The sequence below is a fragment of the Dreissena polymorpha genome, chromosome 7, assembly GCF_020536995.1.
Source record: "Dreissena polymorpha isolate Duluth1 chromosome 7, UMN_Dpol_1.0, whole genome shotgun sequence".
NCBI lineage: Eukaryota > Metazoa > Mollusca > Bivalvia > Myida > Dreissenidae > Dreissena > Dreissena polymorpha.
In genome coordinates, this window is record NC_068361.1 from 22,885,828 (window position 1) to 22,909,659 (window position 23,832).

General features: G+C 35.0%; 1 long non-coding RNA gene across 1 annotated transcript; it reads left to right on the forward strand.

The window, feature by feature from the left end:
• The first annotated feature begins 7,646 nt into the window (after positions 1-7,646).
• On the forward strand, positions 7,647-9,104 carry LOC127837727 (uncharacterized). Its single transcript, XR_008029452.1, has 3 exons — positions 7,647-7,674; positions 8,528-8,630; positions 9,086-9,104. It is a non-coding gene; the product is annotated as an uncharacterized LOC127837727 (long non-coding RNA).
• Positions 9,105-23,832: the final 14,728 nt, after the last annotated feature.

The following is a 23,832-nucleotide window of genomic DNA, read 5'->3' on the forward strand; positions in this document are numbered from 1 at the left end:
ATGTTGACGCACGTTAACATACAAGAACACAAACTGTATATGATACTTTCCAATACTTTCATCGAGATTATCTCCCTTATGCATTAAAAGTTCGAATAGCTTGTATTTGAAAATAACTCATTTTTGCATTTTGTGTAAATGGTCATAGCTCATAGTTGAAAAATCCAAATGATAACTTATTGAATAGTAATATATAACAAGGTATGTGTTTCTGGAAAATTAGGTCAGGTTGTTGCTTGGTATGGAGATTCTGACATTGTGTTACAATGTAAGCTCACCGCGTCTGTTACAACGTTAGTACATCAGGTATGTCACACTGTTAGTGAACCAGGTATGTTGAGCTGTCTGAAGTTCGCTGTACGCTTAAGATACATCAGACATTAAATAAAAGCTGTACACGAGGCATGTTACATTCTCAGTACATCATGTCTGTTACACAGTCAGTACAACAGCAACAGGTCTATTAAACAGCCAATACATCTGCTAAGTTACACTAACAATACCACAGGTATGATACAATGTCAGCACTTCCGGTCTGTTCACCGGGTATATTGCACTGTCATGCTATCAATTGTTTTACACTGTGTGCACACCAGGTCTTTTACACTGTGTGCACACCAGGTCTTTTGCACTGTGTGCACACCACGTCTGTAACACTGTGTGCACACCAGATCTATTACACTGTGTGCACACTAAATTTGTTACACTGTGTGTACACCAGATCTGTTACACTGTGTGCATACCAGGTCTGTTACACTGTGTGCACGCCAGGTCTTTAACAATGTATGCACACCACGTCTGTTACACTTTGTGTACACCAGGTCTGTTACACTGTGTGCACATCAGGTCTGTTGCACTGTGAACACACCAGGTCTGTTACACTGTGTGCACACCAGGTCTGTTACACTGTGTGCACACCAGGTCTGTTACACTATGTGCACACCAGGTCTGTTACACTGTGTGCGAGCCAGGTCTGTTACACTGTGTGCACACCAGGTCTGTTACACTGTCAGTACAGCAGATCTTGTGCAATATACTTTAAACACGTGAGTTACAATGTCTGCCAGTTATGTATGTTACATATTTCGATATAACATATGTTAACTGTTTAAATGTATTTGCAAAACGTCTGTAACAAAATCAATACACCACATCTGATACAATTTCAAAACTCAACGTCTGTCACAATGTCTGTCCCAAAATCTGATAAATTTAAGTGTACCGCGTTTGTAATAATGTTTGTACATCACGTATTTTAGAATTGTATTGCATCAGATTTGTTAAAATGTCAGTGTACCTTGAATATTACAATGCCCATGCACAACGTTTGGTCCGTTGTATGTTCACTGCGTTTGTTTTATTCACTGTACACTAAATCTGTTGCAATATATGTACATAAAGTATGTTACAAGGTCTGTACGCCAAGTATGTTATGATGTTTACTTACCACAACCGTTTAAGTGATTGTGTTACAATGTAAGTTACGCCTTGTCTGTTACAATATATTTACCCTATTTATGTTACAGGTGCCGGCCCAACAACCAGGAGGTCAAGTATTTTTCTAGTCAAAATTAGTAAAGATTGTTCAATTGTCTTCTGTGTTTGTTCGTTAATTTATTTAACGCACAAGCAACCATACACCGTCACACACAGGTTGTAATGGTCATGATTGGTACTCACACCGGCATTAATCACAATCTAAGCATGGTGGGAAAACACTGCCGTTTTACAAAGTAGGCATTACATTTTAATTGGCTTAGGACTAATACTTAATAAATGGCCATATTATCGCCATCCTCTTGCGGACGTCTTTATATCAAACTCATAACGCCTTAAAATGTGTCCAGCTGTTATAACGCATTGATATTATATAGATAGTAAAGCTATGACGTTATCTGCTTTTTATTTAATGGGATAAATGTATAGTGTTGGAACAGTATTAACTCTTTTTTGAAATGCAATATAAATATAGCCTTACGAAGATCCGATTCCTATTACTTAATAAACAAACACACAAACTAAGTTACAATGCGTTCGTTTAAAATCAATTAAACGCAGTGAACACTGGTGTCTGTCATAAAACAAACATATCCTCGAGTGCTTTTATTGACGCATCTAAACAGTCTTTTGAAGTTTTGTTGCACAAACCGGTATTTAGGTAACTTATATTTTTGTAGTTAACATTTACATTTTCTTTACACAATTTAAATGCAATTTATTGTGTTATAAATCAAATTCGTTGATAAATCAAATGATCGAATTATACTGTAACGGCGGTCATAATTATTAAGAGTGCCCTAAAAATACGCCTCTGATTGGTTTCATTTCAATGTAAACATCACTCTTGTCGAGGCTAAATGCATGGAACATTAACTCATTATTGTTGTAATTATATGTGTATTCTGTTTAAACAACCTGGATCTGAAATAAATGAAATAAGTTGAAGTTTTGAATTATATTCATGTCAATCATTAACAAGTTTTCAACAAGTTGCACATATAAAATCAATATTTTTTACTCCTTTCTTACACAGTGAGGACAAATGAAAACAATACCCCTCCTCACAACTCACTTCGGTCCGATATACTAAATGTACCCAGTGTCCACACCGAGAATATTTAACCCACTTCACAAACACCAGTGTATTACTCAGATGAACTGCACTGGAATTGAATAGGTTGCACACACAGAAAACGTCCGTATCAGCTATCAGCCTTGACCTCTGAAGACTCATCGATAGCAGTGACAGGTGATAATGCTTTCATAGTTCCAGAAGGTCCAGGTTGTTCAGTTTTTTTTCAACTGCTGGGACTTTGTCTTCTTGTTTTTTTCATCTTCATGCGCTTGCATGCGCTGAACCATGACATCCTCCGTTATAGCCTTGCCACTGACTACTGAACGGAGGTACTTTCGCTTTTTTGTTGTTTCTTTGATTTGATGTTTGCTACTGTGTGGCAAAACAATTGGGACACTTCAGTTTCAGAGGGTAGGATATTTTATTTAAAAGCGCTATTTTCTACCTTAAGGGCCTCCGATGGCTTGATTACTAAGGAATCTAAAGCTTGTGGAGCGTATGGGTATATGCCGGTTTTTCGGGAGTATTCATGAAAATAATTTGGTGACAGTGATTGTGAATATGCCTTGCTATCAAGTGCCCACACATTGAAGCGTGTGATACTTTGCCCACAGTTGTCGCGCATGAACTTGTGACACACAGAGCTGTAGGTCAGTTCGAAAAGCCCAAAAACAGCCAACATCAAGATTCTGTAAAACGTGGCTCGTGAGTGATGGCACAACAAACAAGATTACCGGTGTGTTCTTTGACTTGCCCTAAACAATCAACCCCAAATTAACGTGATACATATTGCGATCATAGAGAACAGGATTGTACAGACAACTTTCAGGTTAGTATTTTAGCAGGTGTTGTTCATGGTACCTTTTTGTCACAGCGCTATTACTAAACCCGGACTCAGTGACAGTTCAATCAACTCCATAGCAACAACCATCTAATAATCAGACTTAATCAACCCTGAAAATTCAACAAAAAAGGCGGAAACTGATACCTATGGCATTTTCGCGACAAATGACTGTGACGAGGGTTCTTGAAGCAGATGTGACGGACGTTGAATCTGAAGTCCACGGGGCTTCAACAATTTCAGCTCGGGCCAGCATTGCATAAACAGCCTTAACCACTAACGCGTGAGCAGATGCTCCATATCCCGTTTTCTAACGCTAGCCATGTCAACAACTTCTGACCGACTGTAACTCTATCTAAAGCTTGTCATTAATGTCAGATGGTCTGGGAAGTGTGCATCTTCCCCCGAAGAGAATGTAGGTGGTGGTCAAGAACGCGCTGTCTACTGATTGACTCCCCCATATAACCTGTGTCGCAGGTAGGCTTTTGCGATGCCATACTCTGTGGCAGTGGTTTAAATAGGGGCCCTTGTCAACAACACCTTGTCATATGCTGTGTTCATGAAAGTAGGTGAAAAGCACCTGTTCTTCTTTTGACGTACCTTAAAATAGTAGTAAATAAACGGAAATAAGTAATAAACATATAAACATGCAATTACCAGCAGAAACACATGATAATTACAATATTATTTGTTTAGCATAACGAAAACAATAATCGGACTTACAACCAAATTTAACGCGTACATCTTTTTCATAGTGAAAATTAATGTATGTATACGATATTTTGTCATATTAAAGTCACGTGACTTATGAACGAAAATAGTTAGCTTTTGCAGACGAACCCGATGCATTTTCACTTTGTCTTATTTGCAAAGAAAATTTGATCAATAGTATTCAAAAGGTGTGAATTAAATAAAATACACAAAACTACATCATTTGCAAATCAGTCAACCATATTTTTCCTTTGAGCCAGTATTTTCTTCAAAACAAAGAACAACTATAGTAAATTGAGCGTAGCGTACAAACTGTTATTGTATGACTTCAACGGACGGCTGAAAGCTAAGGTATCAAACAGAGGCAATACAAAATGGCGTCGAATTAAGGCATCGGTATTTCAAGTCAATCGACGACTCCGTGTACACTTTATTTTACAATGTTCCTATAGAAAAGTGCAGCATTGAACTATGTTTCTCAGCGCGGATGTTTTATCATGATAACCAATAATGGGTTATCACTATAATAAATGTTCTCAAAATGTATATCATCGTACATCTACTTGTTATTATTGTGATTTTTTTATTGTATAATATACATCACCAATAGAACTTAAACAAATAATATGCAAGATAAATATGTTATGAACTTCGATTAGGAATTCCGACTGAACGTATTATGGCTGATACATGAATATTCACTAACCAATATATAGTTACCCTTATTATTACCAATCTCCTAAATCATTCGGATATATAGTCAATAGTTATCTAATGTATAAGTATTGGTTATATTGCGGTGTAACTAGTAATTTTCTGAAAGTATATTAATATTATTTTAATGTATGACATGTTAATATTCAAAAAACAGAAACCGCATTTCGACATCGCATGCGCAATTGTACGCATCATGCGGCGTCTCATCTGGGTCTACGATGTTTGCCAAGGCCTTTTTCGACGCTAGGCATAAATGGGTTAATAGCATCTTAACATGCACTTAATTTACATTATACCCATATTCTAAAGAGGATGACATATTATTTTTACATGAAGCAATACTATGGTATACAACTGACACTCAAAAGTATCATGTCAAGTGAAGGTCATACCATTTGGACCCAATCAACGATTCGAGCAATAAAATGTTGAGCATTCCCTATTTCGTCATGATAGGGTACTAACCGATGCACGGATTAACTTCATTTTTCTACAGAAAATTAAACGTCAATGAAAATATAAATTGTTATCATTGAAAACCTGGTATGAACGCTTTAAACGAAAAAGAAGACGCTTTCCACATTTTGGCTTAAATAAAGCAGTTTTGTGCATATTTGAAATACGTGAATTAATATTATATAATACAAATGTTGAAAGGCTTGGGTATTGCTCGACTTCAACGTGACTTGTTTAGTTATCAAAATTTGAGTACTCATTTAGGTTCCAAGTGCAAAATACGCAAAATAAATTAATCTTTTGAACACGTGAAACGGCTTTATTTCAATACGTGTTGTTAGTACTAGGTAAACAGCGTATTAAGTACAAGTGCATATACATGTATATACTTACTCGTAATTATAAAATTATCATCAAAATGTGTTAATCGTTACATTCGTTTATGACTTAATTTTATGAGTGACATTTGAGGTTTTGATAATTTATTTATGCATGCTACTTTGTAGTTCTATAAATTTAATATATAAAAATACAATTGTTAGTGCATTTTTTAATGTTTCAAACATATTTTAGTTGTGTTTATATGCTATTGCAATTCGGCTTTAAGCAAGCAATTATCAAATAATAATATAATTGTCGCGTTTTATTTCTGAAAACAGATAAATGTAAATGCGTCCGTTAGTAGGAAGCATTCAACATAATTATATAATTAACAATGTATTATTCGCTGTGGAAATATGAGTCGCGTTCTGAGAAAACTGGAAATAATGCTCGTGCGTATAGTGTCATCCCATATTAGCCTGTGCAGTCCGCACAGGCTAATCAGGGACGACACGTTCCGCTGTTATAACATTTTTCGGTTCAATGAAGTCTCTTCATAGCAAAATTCCAATTTAGGCGGAAAGTGCCGTCCCTGATTCGCCTGTGCGGACTGCACAGGCTAATTTGGGACGACACTTTGCGCACATGCATTATGCCCAGTTTTCTCAGAACACGACTCTATTATATAATTCACAGTGTATTCTTCGCTGTGGAAATACCATTCCGATCACAGTACATTAGCAAAAAGAACAATGTTTACAGAATATGACCGTTATCCAATTAACTCTATGTTCTGTTGATAATTACACTAATTGTCCATGCGATACTGCTGTCTCACCCGATACGACTCGAGTTAGTCTGTTCAACAGGCCTTAGGTTAACGGAGTTAGCCTGTACGGACAGGCAATGGTATTACCATCATACCATTTGGTATGGGGTTAGCCTGTAGATAACCTGGCTTTAAACGCAGTTAACGATGGTGGGCGAGTAAATCCGAAATTCATAAGCGACCAATCAAAACGCTTCTCTTAGGAAAGCGGTTTTTACAAATCATACTATTTTCGGATTTCCCTATTTTCGCGTTTAATTCAGCAACATGAAGAGGTTCAAATATGCTAGAAAACCTCCAAAAATTAGGAGATATGTCGTAAAAAATGGCAGAGTTCGATCTGAATACATTAGATACGATGAAGCTCATAACAACCAGGGCTCAGCCAATGTGGCGATATCGAGTGCAACCGATGAGGAAATTGCGATGGACATGCTGGAGCCTCCAAGTCCCACACCCACTTCTTTAATAAAACCAAGTAGGTATTACATGGCATAAGTTATGAATGTCAACATTTTTATGAAATATGTTACAATGACGAGCCTTAATATGCATTGACATTTGTGACTCCTATGTACATAGTTCACATAATTGTATCATAGTTAACAGTGCTCCAGCTAGGATTTGAAAAGGGCAGGGGGCTTTTTTGTCAAAAGGGCACTTTCGAGGCGCAGTATTTTGTGAAAAGGGCACTTTCGACGCGCAGTATTTTGTGAATAGGGCACGTTCGAGCGCGCGGGTGTTTCTGGAATGCTTTCTATTGCATGTTCATTTATATGTTATAAATAATTGTATTATTCCCATTATTATTAAACCATTCAAATATAATGTCTACAATGAGGATTAAACTAATTACAATGTAATAAGAGATTTATGAATTATCATATGTAAACCATCTGCGTTGCCAATTAATCTGGTTCTGATAATGGAAAATATGATTTAAATGAAAACACAAAATTAGTTTGGATATGTGTGATTGTTCCAGGCATGAGCTACTCTGCAAAGAAAGAAAAACTTCTGAAAGCTTGGGAGGCAATTCGGTCGAAAATGTTGCACACCCACATAGAGGAAATGAGCCCAGCAACAACATGCTGTGTACTGTGTCTTTCAACAGTGGATAACATTATACACTGTGACACTTGCGGTCCCAATGCTTTCTATTGCGATTTGTGTTGCAATCAAATCCACAAGCCAATGCTGTTTCATCGACCAAAGAAATGGAATGTAGGTTTATTATTTACATATACGTGTCTATTATACCAATGATTTTAATTAAAATTTATAATAATTAATTTGTTTCTAGTGTCTTTAGTTTCTTTTGGATAGTAATTATTTGTAAACCATTTTAAAGTTGCTTGGTTAATTAACTAGATTTTACTATTTCATCTAGACCCATCACACCTTCCTTCATTACTTGGGCTCGATTGGTCATTGTTGCCTCCGGTACTACTTACATGTATCCCGGGTAATTTTAAATATACTCACATCATGTACTGGGAAATTTAATGCTAAATCAGTTGTTGTAGGCTATTTAATATTATTATTTATTATATTCACATTTATGTCAATTTTAGTAAAATGGCCGCTTTATTATCAAAACTCATACTCAAAAAGCATGTTGATGTATTTTTTTTAAAGAGCAGTTTGTTTAAGTTAATCAGTAGCACGTTTTACGACATCGGATTTTGGGCGGAAATATAACTGGGGTACAGTCTCAAATCGGGTACGATTAAGTATAGTTACCGTACATGTACCTGGGGTACATGTAAGTTTATTTAAGAGTACCCAGGGTACATGTAAGTAGTACCCAAGCCGACAAAGACCAATAGAGCATTACTTGGATATTGACATAGTTGTTGCTGTTGAACATTTTCCAATCCATTTTTCAAAAGATCACTTTGGCAATAAACTAATTTGGAATAATTTAAATGGGTTGTGCATGGTTAACTGCTGACATGTTTGCTTACAAAACACAGAGTATGAAATGTTTTCTTGTTGAGTTGTTTGAGTATATTAGTATTCTTTCTCGGTTATGTTTTGTTTAGTTTATGTTTAAATAGCAACTACTTTTTTTCAGGGAACACTGTATGTTCCTTTCGTGATACAGCGGACTTTACGACGGGCAGACCATGAATGCAGCAGCATCTATGAAAGCACCATCTTCGTGGTTGATAATGAAGGTACAATATATTTTTTTAACCGGCTGTGCTATGAAAGTAACCCATGTAAAAGACCAACATGTTCTTATCTGAAAATTACACGTCAGCCCTTTCTAGAATAAAATTTACTAGGTTCGACATCTTTCTCAAGGGTTGTTTTAAAATACTAAATTCAATTGAATACAAATTTGTGTGGGATATAATCATATGGATTAATTGTGTCAATATTTAGTTTTATGTCCCAGTCTTTATACTTATTGTTGTAATAAACAACCTCGAAGCATTTTGCAGTCATTGCAAACGTGTGAAATATCTGCTAGTCTGTGTTGATACATTAACTTCATATGCAGGCTGTGAGGCTACTGCTAAGTGTATACAGGAAACAACTAATTATGTGCTCAATTATGATTATATATGCATTTTTGATAAAGTTGGCATAAAATGTGTAGTAAATTAAACAAAAATAATATTTAAAGGTCAGCAACATGAGTGCAGGGCATCCTTTTGCCGTTGTGAAGAGCCGGCTTTAAACCTTTTTAAGGTATAATTTGTGGCCAGCAACACCAACAAACCCAAAAATTGGTTTCGATCTGCGCTTTATGGAACTCTTGACTGTCCTCCAACTGGAATGCCACATGCCTGCAAAAACCTTTTGTGAAGCTTTAGCGTCAATGAAGACATTCAGTGTTGAACTGTTTGCAGAGGTAATATAGTCATTAACAATACAAGCTCTCTATGCCATTTCCTATGTTTACTATAATAACTACAGTCACATAATTATAGGAACATTTTGGTTTTACAAAAGAGTGATTCATGTACACTTCACACAGAATGGTCATTTTGGATAAAATGTTTCACAAATACGCCATGATTTTCTTGTCTATTGTTGTCTTTAAGGAAATTAATTTAATTACTTATTTTTGCATGGAATAAAACAAATTATAATAACTCAAATAGTAAGGTCCAAAAAAAACATTCACTGTATAAATCCATTAAAAATAGTAAAAATCCAAATACATACTTTGCTGTAACAATCTATTGAAAACTGACTTCAATGCAACTCTTCATATTGTGAGAATCACACATTCATGTACACGTAGATTAAAGTGTATTATTAGCTAGGCGTTTTCGGAGAAAACCCTAGGTATTGTCATAGCCAGCTTGTTGTGAGGTCTGTCACCCGCGTCGTGCTTAAACCTTAGCATTGGCTCTAAAATCAAAGTGCTTCCACGTGCAACTTTAAAACTTAATGTAGATGCACCTTGATGAGTTCTACATGCCACACCCATTTTGGGGTTAAAGGTCAAGGTCACTGTGACCTCAAAACAAAATCTGACAAGCACCCGAAGCCGAGCGAGGCTCCCGTTATGCGGTGCTCTTGTATATTGCATTCCTTTTTCTTTATATTTTTAGGGTAGAAACATTTATAGAGCACTCGTTGGAGACTGCCTAGTTGAGTACTCCTTCCACAGAATGTCACTGCTGACTCGAAACACTGTGACAAGAGAGACACTAGGACGAGATTGCCCAGTTTGTCTTGAAGTATGTATGTTTGCATGGTTTAGTTCATTCAATCATATAAACAATAGATTTGTTTGCACTTAAACAAATTGGATGCTACTTAATACTAAGTGTATCTATGTTTTTATCTGAGAATTTTGTTTGTGCACTCAACTTATTTGCTTTTACAGACACCACCGATCCTATCTATGGATGGGAACTTTGGATTGGTCCATAAGACATCATCAGGGGTGGGACATGGCCAGCTGGCTAGTCGCCATAAGAATTTGTTCTTCGAAGACCAAGAAAACGTGAAAGAATTCCTTTCTCATTACGGCATTGACAAGAAAAGTAATACTTCGGTAAGGCTGAGTAAAATGTGAACTTAAAATAACATCTTTATTTTATACATTTTCAAACACAAGGAGGCGTACTGATTTTTTTCTTTCATTGTGTTGCATTATACCTTAAATGCAACCATAGTGCTTCATAGGTTAAACTCCTTAGATAAACATTTGGAAAATTTAATATATGTTGTACAATCCTTAATTCAGAAATTGTATGGCTAGTTTATTTAAATTTATTTTTACTTTATATTGTTGCAAATGAACAGATGATTTTGCAGTACCTTGTATTATTTCAAATGAACAATTTAGTATTGAAAACTGGATTTCAATTCTTCTCAAAAGTATAAGTAATTTAAAGATATTTGGATAGGATAATATGACCTCGAGTTGTGTTTACCTTAATCCATATTAGAAAGAGAAAACAATTGCATTGTTTTGTATATGTTAATAACTAATGATTTGACAAACAACAGTTCTTTTGTCATATAACGAGAGAATACCAGTTCATTAAATTAAATCAAATACATTTATTATTTCCCCGAAGTTGGAACAAGCTGAAGGGTATATTAAAATCAAACTGTCTCCGTTCATTCAGCCAAGATTTTTTTCTTAATGAAGTCCAATAGCTTGAATACTTTATTATAAGTAATGCACTAAATTGTCATTTCAGGAATGCTCTAATTTTCAAGCTGGCAATGTCATTCGTTCAAAAATTAAAACCAAAAAGCTGGACATCACTGGTGTTTTTGGAAGTGTGTGCAAACATGACATCCCAGTGATGATGCTTGACATGACACATGGAGAAAGGTAATTGGCAAATTCTAAAATGAATAATAACATTAATTCTTGTGAGGAAATAAATTATTAAAATGTAGCATCATCTTTGTCTAAGTTAAAAGTGCATGTGTCCTTAATGATCCCACAGCCTTCTAGATAAGCTGCGTATCAGCGTAATATACGCATAAGAAATATCAGAATACGTTCAATTTAAGCGGGCCAATCTGGACTTTACGCAAATTCTGTAAATTCTCTGCGTACAACGTAAACAAAAAATTTAAACAGCCGATTGTCTTTCACCAAAATATGAGACTGGTTATCGTAAAAATTAGAGATAATTTGTGAGCTGGATTGTACAAATAGTTAGGCAGTCAGTATGATTACTCTGTATCATCTAGATGCATTGTATTGATTTTTTTAACAGACAGTCAAGTGCTTGTGTAGTCATGTAATTTTCTAAAACACTTTGAGAAGTAATTTGTTTTGGCTTCGAAAAAGCCATGGCTTTTTCGAAGCCAAAACAAATTACTTCTCAAAGTAAAATTGATTATTTTATAAGGCAAAAGTTGTATCGAGTAATAACATGCACTGCCAATACTGAATGATTTAATTTCCTCTGTTTTCAAATCAAAAAGGACACACTAAAACAACTGTTGAAAGTTGGCAAAACAGTTTTCCATGGCTCACCGTGGTGGACGATAAGGACGAAGTTTGTCTTAAATGTAAAATCTGCCAACAATACAAGTTAAAAAATCATAAAACTTTTTAAAAGAAACATACTACTATGAAGTAGTACACTTAGTTAATGGTTCATTGTGTTTAACATTATAAAAGTAGAGTGTCTGTGCGCCAGCTTTATTCTTGTTTTACTTTTAGCAAATTACCCTTCAAGCCAGGCAAAATTTGACCTTTTACCCCCATGCTTTGAAAAGTGGGGGTATTTACCCCCATGGGTCAAAATTATCTATAACGCTGATCCCACTTAATAAGTAAAAGAAGCAGTCCTGTCTTGTGTAAATTTAAATCAACTTTGCTGAAATGTTTTCTTATAGTTATCTTAACACTAGACTGTCATCTAAAAGAATTTTTCATACACAGATGCAGTAAATAATCCCGTAAATTACTCCCTTATTAGTACTTATTGGAATTGTTGAGAACAGGAAGAGGTATTTTTCTAGATTGTTAATCTATAACAGGATGTTAAATACATGTAGACTGAATATACTCTATAGATTTTGTACACTTCAACATGTTATTTTTTATGATTTGATTTTTTTTGAAGTTTGTGTACTATTTCAGGCTTGGGTATCCTGCCTATATTCTGAAGAAAGTTTTGCAGAATCACACATCCAATCTTGTTGTCATGTATGACATTGCATGCACTCTCCACCGACACCTCAAGGTAAAATATAAGGAGACACTGTGATTTCTTACAATGGTATTCAATACGTTCAGTAATGATTTACATTTTTAGCTGGACTGTTAATTAGATAGTTTGAGCTATAGCACTCGCCCATGTCGGCTTCTCGTTAGTGCTACAGTTCAGGTTTGTGTTTTAAGTCTTATACCTGTAGCTGGTACTACAGCACATATTCAATTAGAATTGAGGACATGAATTTTTGCATTGTTTTTTTTAGGACTGACAAAGGCTCAAAATTATGACGTGCATTTTAGCTAAATTGTGCCTCTGTTTGTGCCTTCGGGGTCATTAAAAGGTCGATGACAATGACCCATAACTGTGGCCAGCATTTAAGCAGAATTATGCCTCTAAAGTTAGGGAGAAATTCAGGTTTAAGCAACATGTACATGTTTCTGTAACTTCAGTTATTCAGTTTGAACTTCACCTATTATGAATCATCATGTGCTGTCACTTACAATAACTCTGACAATCTATATGAAATTAAGCCTGCATATGAATTTAGAAAGCCAGGCTTATGTTTTAGTTCAACAATTATTAGTCAATTATCAGTCTTTCTGTTGTGGAAGGATTCACTGATTATTATTACATGTATCATTAAAAATGTGTTTTTCAGAAAACCATGGACAGTGATGTGTTACGACAATGTACATTTTCGGTTCCAGTATTTCACAGTTTTGCGCACAATGTAACATGCCAGGTAAATTTGCCATATTAATTAGTTTCTGTTGTTATACAAATCTGACATGTTGATAATTTTTGTATGGAAACCTTATGGTAATCACAAAACAGTAACTAAATTATTAATGGAGCTGTTTTTAAAGAACTTCATATTATTTTGATGATAAATTTCTATTTGTACAACCTTTAAATTAAAGGAGACCTAGCTTTGCACACAGTTGTTTCTGGGTTAATTGAATACAAATTAATTTGACAAAAAAATACATGTTTGATTGTTTTATGAACCTCTGATGTTATGTGATTGTTAGCTGGAGTATGGCCAGCGCTTTACAAGTGCTACTGGACTAACGGATGGAGAAGGAATTGAACGTCTCTGGTCTTATCTCAGAGGTTTCAATAAAATCACTAAAGAGATGTCCATCAACAATCGTCAAGACCTTCTGACTGATGCTTTGTTACATCACACCTTCAAAGCTATACACAATTTAGGTATGCAAAAATCTAAATGTAATTAAAGTTGTGGCCACTTGTGTTTGTAAGCGAACTCTTCGATAGAAGGCTTAATGTAGCAGACATATGGACTCACTTTTGTTGTTATCCCCTGCCATAGGCAGAGGGATGTTGTTTTGGAATTTTCCGTTCGTCCGGCATTGTGTCTGGAGCCATATGTTGGAAGTGCTTCGGCGGATTTCATTGAAACTTTCTATGAGAATATATATGGATAAAAACTAGGTCATGGGGTCACTAAGTGCATTTTAATATTCAGCATGTTGTCCGCTCTCTAACTCAAGTAGTTTCCATCTGAGCTTCACCAAACTTGGTCAGAAGTTGTATCTAGATGATGTCTAGGCCAAGTTCAAAAATGGGTCAGGTCAAAAACAAGGTCACTGGGTCTCTTAGTGCGTTTTAAAATTTAGCATGGTGTCCGCTCTCTTATTCAAGTAGTTTTCATCCGATCTTCACCAAACTTGGTCAGAAGTTGTATTTAAATGATGTCCAGGTCATGTTTGAATATGGGTCATTCCGGGTCAAAAATAGGTCACCGGGTCACTTAGTTTGTTTTACACATTCAGCATGGTGTCTGCTCTCTAATTCAAGTAGTTTTCATCCGATCTTCACCACTTTTGGTCAGAAGTTGTATCTAGATGATGTGTAGGTCAAGTTTGAACATGGGCCATGCAGAGTAAAAACCAAGGTCACGGCGTCGCATAGTGTGTTTTTTAAACATTGAGCATGGTGTCCACTGTAGTTTGTGAAGACAACTTGCAAAATATTCTGTGTCAATGTGGCATGTGGGGGTTTTCGTCACGTCTGTGACAAAGCTCTAGTTTTATTTGTTTTCGTATTTTACAATACATAGTATCTTAACAATTATATCAATATTTATTTGTCAAATGACGCTTAAGTTAAAAATATGGTTTGTCTCTATTGTAACGAAAATTCAAGGCCCACTAACACTAGTATGATTGGGATCTTGGCCAAGATCACAATTGGTTTTAGCTCACAAAAGTTGCTCAGAACTGTTCATTTCTCTGGTTAGCAACCTATGGAATCTCTCTTCTGAACACATTATCTGAGACATTGAAAATATTTTCAGGAATTCAAAAAACAACATTAAAGTAGATGCTTGTTTTAATTTTATAATTCGAACGTTACAGCTAACCGATGGCAAGAGAAATTAAAGAGAGTTGAGACTGCAATATCAGAAAGCAAAAGCAACCTGGCTGAAACTCTTGGTGTCCAAGAAGTTACAAGTGGTAATATTGACTTTTGTTTTTTTTTAAATAAAAATATGAGGCATTCAGTTAACTTAAATACTTGATAAACGTGTTGGTGCTGTGAATCATAGTTATCTGCAGGTACAGTATGCTCCTTGATTATATATACATACACATACATACGGAAGACACACATACATACAAACATTGATATACATAATGCAGAGAGAGAGAGAGAGAGAGAGAGAGAGAGAGAGAGAGAGAGAGAGAGAGAGAGAGAGAGAGAGAGAGAGAGAGAGAGAGAGAGAGAGATAGAGAGAGAGAGAGGGATCGAGAGCTCTCTCTCTCTCTCTCTCTCTCTCTCTCTCTCTTCTCTCTCTCTCTCTCTCTCTCTCTCTCTCTCTCTCTCTCTCTCTCTCTCTCTCTCTTAGGTAGAGAGATTTAAACATGTGCATTTCTTTTTTATGTAACACATTCATTGAGTCAATCTTTTAATATTTGTTTGCACTCTTTTCAGACTCTTTAGTTCTTATTAAGCAGTGGCAGACAGAATGGAAATTATCTGCTGAATATGGCAGCAAAAAAGGTTTGGAAGTTTAGTTATAGCATCATCACCTTGTTCTGATTCGTCTTTTAAAATTGTAACAAACTTTTTAGCTTGCTGGCAAAATATTAAATGGCATATGTTTTCATTTTTTATTTTAACACAGAATTTTTTTTTATAATAGTCTGGAGTATGTGTTACCTTTACTTAAAACATATTTAGTTTTATATAAAAATATAAAAAATATATATAAAAATTCATAGGTTGATAAGAGCTCTTTTGAATAAACCTAAGTTTTAATTGCCACAGTGTTACTCTGTATAGTTATTTAAGTTTAACCACACTTATGATTCAATGACAACAATCATACTATGTTTTTAAACAACTTCAAAAAAATTGTTCTTTAAGGAGTAACCTTGACGACTGAAGAGCAGTATTGTGAGATTTTACAGAGAATAGAACGAAAGAGGTATTATATACTGTCCTTCTGCAAGACTATGTAAGACCTAAATCAATAGTCAGACTCCGATATGTGTTGCATTAGCACCATGTGTTCAAAACTATATTCTTTTATTTAGCAACACTTACTAAAGTAACCTGTTTTGTTATAGTATTATTATTGCAATTTTCTCTTGTATTATTATTTTTTGCTTACTATGAATGTGTATTTATTTATTTTTATAATGTCAGTAAAAGTTTCTGCATGAAAATATTATTATTTCAGTAACATCATGAAGGAAACAGAGAAAGTGATAGAAAAGGAAAACCTGCAAAAAGAAATTACCAGGTGTGTGTGTGTTCGCGTGTTTTTCCTATGTTTATTCTAGGGTTTCATTTGTGTTATGCAGTGTTTTTTAAATGCTCCCGGATCGCATGATCGGGGGTAAATTGGTTTTTGCCTGTCTGTCTGTCTTTGTATGTGTGTGTGTCTTAAATCTTTAACCTTGCTCATAAAATGAAAACTCTTGGATCTATGTTCTTTAAACTTTACATATGCATGCATCTCATTGTGATCTACAATCAAACATGGTTTGAGGTCACAAGGTCAAAGGTCATTTTGACCTTTACTTTGAAAATATAACTTTGTTTCTAAACAAGCTGCCGTGCGGCTTTAAAGCCCAGTAGGGGGCATTGCGTTTCACAAACACAACTTTTGTTTAGAAATAATTTAACAACTGTATATACTTCATGACTTTTAATATGCTTAAAATAAACGTTTGTTTTTCGCCCTTAGACTCACCAAGGAATCCCTAAGTCTGAAGAAGAAATGCCTGCCAGATGTGAGCCAAAATATGGGAATGTATACAGCAAGTCTGGTGAACAAAAAGAAGTCTTCATCTTTGAAAAAACTGAGGGACCTTGCGACAGAGAGGCAGTACCTTTCATCTGTTATGAAGAAATATGCAGGTAAAAATGTTTATTGGCAGATAAACAATTTTAATCAAAAAATAATTTTGATGTGAACATGATATGACACATTCTTGCAAGTTTTCAATCAGAAATAAATGTTATTAAGTAGGGTTTTCATCATCTTTTATAGAAACATTTGCTGAAAGTATGTACAAGTTTTGACAATGTTTTGGAAAAAAAGGTTTACAATTTTCACAGCATATATATCAATGCTCCTGGCTTTGATTTTACACTAATCATGTGACAATATTTTACTACATTAAGGTTGGGTTTCGAATAATAGGACCACATATATGGGTTATATATACCTGATTTGCTGCATAACTTGTGTTCATACTTAAAAACAAAGATACAACAATAATCTTTGAAAGCATTAAGAAACTTAAGGAACATCTAAGTTGCCATAAGAGTTTGTTTTTTTTCCAGCATTTGAACTTGTTTGCAAAATGGAACCCTGTGACAATAACTAGTATTTAATAAATCCATAAACTTTCTAGGCATTTTTGGGGGACAATAATTATGTTCTTTGATTTTAGAGAAAAAAATCAAGCATCCTGTTTAAATTAGTATTGAATATCTTTGAATATTTAATAAAGTTGTTATTGTATCTATTCAATGAGTATAGATGGCCAGGCTGTTGGAGTGCGTGTTAGCAAGCAGTTGGGGGTGAACTCTTCCAAAATAAACCGTGAAATAGATGAATTGAACTTCTACACGACGCAGAAGGTCATGTTCAGTGACGTTTCCTCCCCTTCTGCAGCAATATATGGCAACGAAAATGTGCCTTCTATTACCATTGAGCAGCAAAAGGCAGTGGAAATGCTGTGTCAGCTAGAGCGTGCAGAGGAAGAAAAAGAAAACATCAGAACAGAAATTGGAAAATTTTCAACCAACATTACAAAACAAAGTCAGGAAATAGTGACTGAGATCAAACAACTGACCTTAAACCGGGATAGGTTTTCTAAAGGAAAAATTATGTATTTGTACTCCTCCCACTATACATTAGAAAACTTGGCTCAATCTTTGATAAGGTTAGGTTTTTGAACGATTCAGAATCCATTCCGTGTATTTTACACGATGTTTTTGTTTCCCAACTTTTGAATAACGAAACAAACACAGACAGACAAATTGTCATAGAGATGCTGAATGACATTGAGTCTCAGAACCTCATTGGTGATGAAGATGATGAGGATGATGATAATGATGATGATGAAAGCGTTGATGCTTAGGGTGATAATAAAAGGGATAGAAGTGTATAAGTATTATAGGCATTTTAAGTGTATTGTTAATAGTGTAACAATGAGGCCAATGTTGACATTACTCTTCAAGGGGGACATTATTTTATCAACTGCCTTAATATTGATTTAATTATACTGAACTAGATTATTTTTGTTTCATAAGACAAGCAGTCATTGTCACATAGTCAAACAGTTTCTTCAATAACAAGAAATTAATCTTTAAAACAGTTAAGACTAGATATTACTCTATGGCAGTGTGAGCAAGTACTTTTGGAAAGTGTACCTGAGTAATAAGACAATATTATTGTGTAAAGTGTACATTGGTAATGAGACAATATCATTGTGTTTGGTATATATGAGTAGAGAGATGATATCTTATTGTACATTGGTAATGAGAAGATATCGTTTTGTAAAGTGTATAATGTTAATGAAACCATATCATTTTGTAACGTGTATATGGGTAACAAGACGATATCATTGTGTTAAGTGTATATTGGTACATGTAATGAGACAAAATTATTTTGTATAGTGCTCCTTTGTAATAATATGCTGTTATGTTGGATAGTGTCTTTGTAGTGAGATTTTATCATGTATATTGTACTTTGGGAATAAGGACGTTTTCATGTTATATTGTACCTGGGGAATGAGGTATTATCAGGTCATATATTGTACCCATGGAATAAGATATTCTATTGTTATCCCCCGCCATAGGCGGAGGGATATTGTTTTGGCGTTGTCCGTCCATCATTCCTTCCGGTACTTTTGTGTCTGGAGCCATATATTGGAAGTGCTTTGGCGGTTTTCATTGAAATTCAGTATGAGTATATATATGTATAAGAGGATGATGAACGCCAAATGGCATTGTATATTATCTGTTGATAACGAAGCTATGGCCCTTTGTATCTTAAAAAAATGCTTTTTTAGTGTCAAATAAAACACTTTTGTGTCTAGAAGCATATTGGTGGGGGATATCAATTCAATGAATTTGCTTGTTGTTTTTGTTCCTGGGGAATATGACATTTTAATGTTGATTATTTTGCATGTGTTGATGTTTTCATGTTGAAATCTGGGGAATGAGAGGTTAACATGTTTAGTGTTCCTGTGGAATTTTATGTTCTCGTGTAGTGTAGTTGGGAAATAATATGTTATAATGTTGTTCAGTGTATCTAGGGAATGTTTATTATACCAAGTGACTTTGATATACATGTAATCATGCCCTGCATTGTTCTTTGTGACTACCACATGAAGTCGACGAAAATCTCTTGATGTCTTCGTTAATATTGTTTTATTTTAAGAGTAGGTGACAAAGTTAAAAAAAATAATAATAATAAAAGTCGTTTGTTGTGTTGATATTTATTCTGAATACTCTGTGTGTGTTTAATTATCCCCTGCCAGAGTGTGTGTTTAATTATCCCCCGCCAGAGTGTGTGTTTAATTATCCCCCGCCAGAGTGTGTGTTTAATTATCCCCCGCCAGAGGATATTGTTTTGGAGTTGTCCGTCTGTCCGTGCAGCACTTTTGTGTCCGGAGCCATATCTTGGAAGTGCTTTGGCATAAACTTGGTATGAGTATATTTATGGATAAGGGGATGATCCCTGCCAAATGGATCATAACGGAGTTATAGCCCTTTGTATCGTTAAAAAATGCCTTGTATCCGGAGCCATATCTTGGAAGTGCTTTCGGGGATTTCATTGAAACTTGGTATGCGTATATATGTGGATAAGAGGATGATGAACGCCAAATGGCATTGTACGCCAATCGGATAATAACAGAGTTATTGACCTTTGTATCTTGAAATAATGTTTTTTTGAGTGTCAAATATAATACTTGTGTCCAGAAGCATATTGGCGGGGGATATCAATTCAGTGAATTTGCTTGTTTTGTTTATGACCATGCCACGTGTGTTTATATATTGACATGTATTAATAAAACAAAATCAAATAAATGGTTCTGTTCCGAGTTTGAAAAAGAGTCGCGCAAAAACTTTAATAAGAGTTAACACTAATCATGCATTCGACACGGCGGTATATGCCTGAAAAGGAAATGGGTCCGGCAAAAATCATAGCACTGTCAAAATCATGTATAAATTTAACGCTTTGTTGATATGTTCTCGTTTGCGTTCATGAGACGAAAGTGTTTTAAATTAATAAATGTAACTAATTTCATTGATATGGAAGTTTTAAGAGTGCGTTGTATTACATTTTCTGTAAAGTGGTGTAAGTATCTGACTGGTCACTTAAACCCTTAAAAAGATCTCAATATATATCTTTTTGACGAGGGTTACCCACTTTGACACACCCTATTTTGGCCTCGGGGCACAGCTATACCCCAATGCGCACATCAATGCGTCCGTGGTACTTTGTACTAACGGAAAATTTTAGCTTTGATGCACCTATTACTAGCTGTTAATAATATTTCAATAATAAACAGGCAATATGTTCTCAAAATGCTCTTATATGGCCCCCAAACCACAGTAAGAACGCACGTCGCGCGCATTTTTACCCCAGCGTCAACAATGCGCACCTTCCTAAATACATGTATACCAAATATTCCATGTCTAGACTTGAGAAATATAGAAACGTACATTGTATTATGGTAACGAAATGGACACAGCGCCCGAGGTTATGTCACTTTTAACCTCCTTAACCTATATTTAGGCCAAAACACACATAATCTCATTGTATTTGACGGTACTCCTGTTTGACACGCCCTTTTCCGGCCCCCAATGGTCACACTACCATAAATTTGGAATCGTCAGGTCCGGTGAACGTATATCTATCAATATATACCAGATTCGGTTATTAAATGTCACGTTTAATAATTGTATAATTTTTATTGTATAAAAATGAGGTGTAAAAAAATACAGCAAGTTATTTGTTGCATGAAATATATTGGTATTATTCAATTTGCTACCAGACTTCGATTTAATAGTTAACTTGTGATATTATTATAAATGTCATATTATAGTTGGGACAGCGACACACTTTAACGGAAAAACGCATATTTAGGCATTTGTGTTATAATACTTAAGTAATTATGGATATGCTGAGCTAATATACATTCAATTTATTCTCTTTTATGTTCGAAAACAGTGTTTAATTATGAAAACACGTATGACGGACCCATTTCTGAAAATGCAGCCCAACTAATAATACCGGATATTCGATAGTGTTTTTACTCATTTTACGATTAAATAACCATTAATTCTGAAACCAACTATACAATTATGATATGGCTGTGTGTGTGTGAACTTACATATGATAGTGTCTATATATTGGGCTGCATGGATTTTATTTACCTCTATTATAGGAACCAAGTTGAATTGTTAAAAAAACTATATTGTATACTAAAAAAATTAATATGTCAACTAACGAAACAATTTGTAATATATGAAGGTGAATTAATTAAATTAAGTTTAACTTTTTAAAAAATATGCAAAAGAATTTAATGATTCAACATTCTCGGACAGTTTTTTACAATGCTATTTTACCAGAATACTGCACTGTTGCGCTTATCTGGGGACACTTCGATTACGTGTTTTATGACCGGATAAAGGTAATAAAAAGTGACAGACGAATGCCTTAGGGCAATAACCAGTACCGGTACATTACGTCATTGGGTCAATACAGACCCGGATTACCTATTAGGCACAGTAGGCATCTTGCGACTCTTATGGGTCCCATGAGATATAGATATTGGATATAGCATTAGGCTATAAATGTATGTTGTAAGGGAAGGGTGTTGTAAATTGTTTTAATTAATCCTAAAATCATCATCAGCAATACAGTGCAGGGCACATTAAGGTCTCATTGGCCAGCGTGCACTGAACTCTCCTAAAACTAAAAATCATTGGCAAAACACCCGGACACCCGGGGTAATTCTGACCTACTCTGACTTAAAATAACTTTTATCTCCTGAAAGGTCACAGGGGCAGGTCGGACCTCAAAAACCTCGTGAAGAGGCCGGTAGAACCTGTAAATAAACTCTGATACACACACAGGGTGTTGTAAATTCATCACGCCTTTTTTATGCATTAGTTTTTGTGTATCACATGTCTGTTTTATCGTGAATAAATGCGTTTATGTTAAATAAACTATTTGTGTATTGCTTTAAATATATGCTTGTTTGATCATGGTAAATAAATTAAAATATATTACATTATATTTTAGTCTTTTTCATCCTTCAATAATACTTATTATTCCCAAATCGTAACTTATTCGTTTCATTACAATCTTGATTAATTCTACATACCAAGTATCTCTCTAACACGTTTATCACGATAACGATGTTAAGAGATTCACAGCTTGACTATTTAATGTGTATAATTAACACTTGAGAACTAACGACCGGTACACTCCTTTAATCAGTTTTTCGCAACTTCTTTATAAGTGATATTATGCGCGTTTTTCACTGTTGAATTGAGATTCACAGCTCAAATATTAAATGTGTATCATTAACAACTTGTAAACAAAAGGCCGTTACACTTCTTTCATCCGATTTTCGCACATTCATTTTTACTGATATTATGCGCTTTTTGCACTATTTAATTGAGTTGAAGCTGAAAACAATTAACATGTCAATTGAAAACAATAACATGTCAATAGACTGTCCCGTAATGTCCCGAAATGAGCCGTATAACAAAATTGTGTCTGTGTGTCGTATGAATTAATCTGCACTCAAACTAAACTAAAATTCACGTCGTCCATCGAGTCATTTTAGGGAAAGGGGTTTCTTCCGCTATGGAAGGGGGTTTGTTCCGTGTATGCAAAATATGCAAGGAGCTTTGTTCCGCTATGCCGTTTTTAGGGAAGGGGATTTCTTCCGAAGGGGGTTTATTCCGGTGAGGGATTAACTCAACCATGTCCTAACAATAAGTGAATCAGCTGTTCGACTGACCTTAATACTATCCAGCTTTAATAAATAGTAAAAAAACTATTTTAAATTACGAGTATAATACTATAATTGAACATCAGTTCTCATAGATGAGAGAATCACATGTTTCGATAGTTGTACAAACTGTACAATAAAACATTTATATATTATAAACATGAAATTCTTTCTTGATTTCATGATTGCAATCATTTGCAAAAATGGACATAATCCATTCCCCAAATCAGTCAAGGTGTTTGCATAGCAGCTACATGTACTTTTATGTCCCCCACTATAGTAGTGGGGGACATATTATTTTTGCCCTGTCTGTCTGTTGGTCTGTCTGTCTGTTTGCGCCAACTTTAACATTTTGCAATAACTTTTGCTATATTGAAGATAGCAACTTCATATTTGGCATGCATGTGTATCTCATGAAGCTGCACATTTTGAGTGGTGAAAGGTCAAGGTCAAGGTCATCCTTCAAGGTCAGAGGTCAAATATATGTGGCCAATATCGCTCATTTTATGAATACTTTTGCAATATTGAAGATAGCAACTTGATATTTGGCATGCATGTGTATCTCATGGAGCTGCACATTTTGAGTGGTGAAAGGTCAAGGTCATCCTTCAAGGTCAGAGGTCAATTATATGAGGCCAAAATCGCTCATTTTATGAATACTTTTGCAATATTGAAGATAGCAACTTGATATTTGGCATGCATGT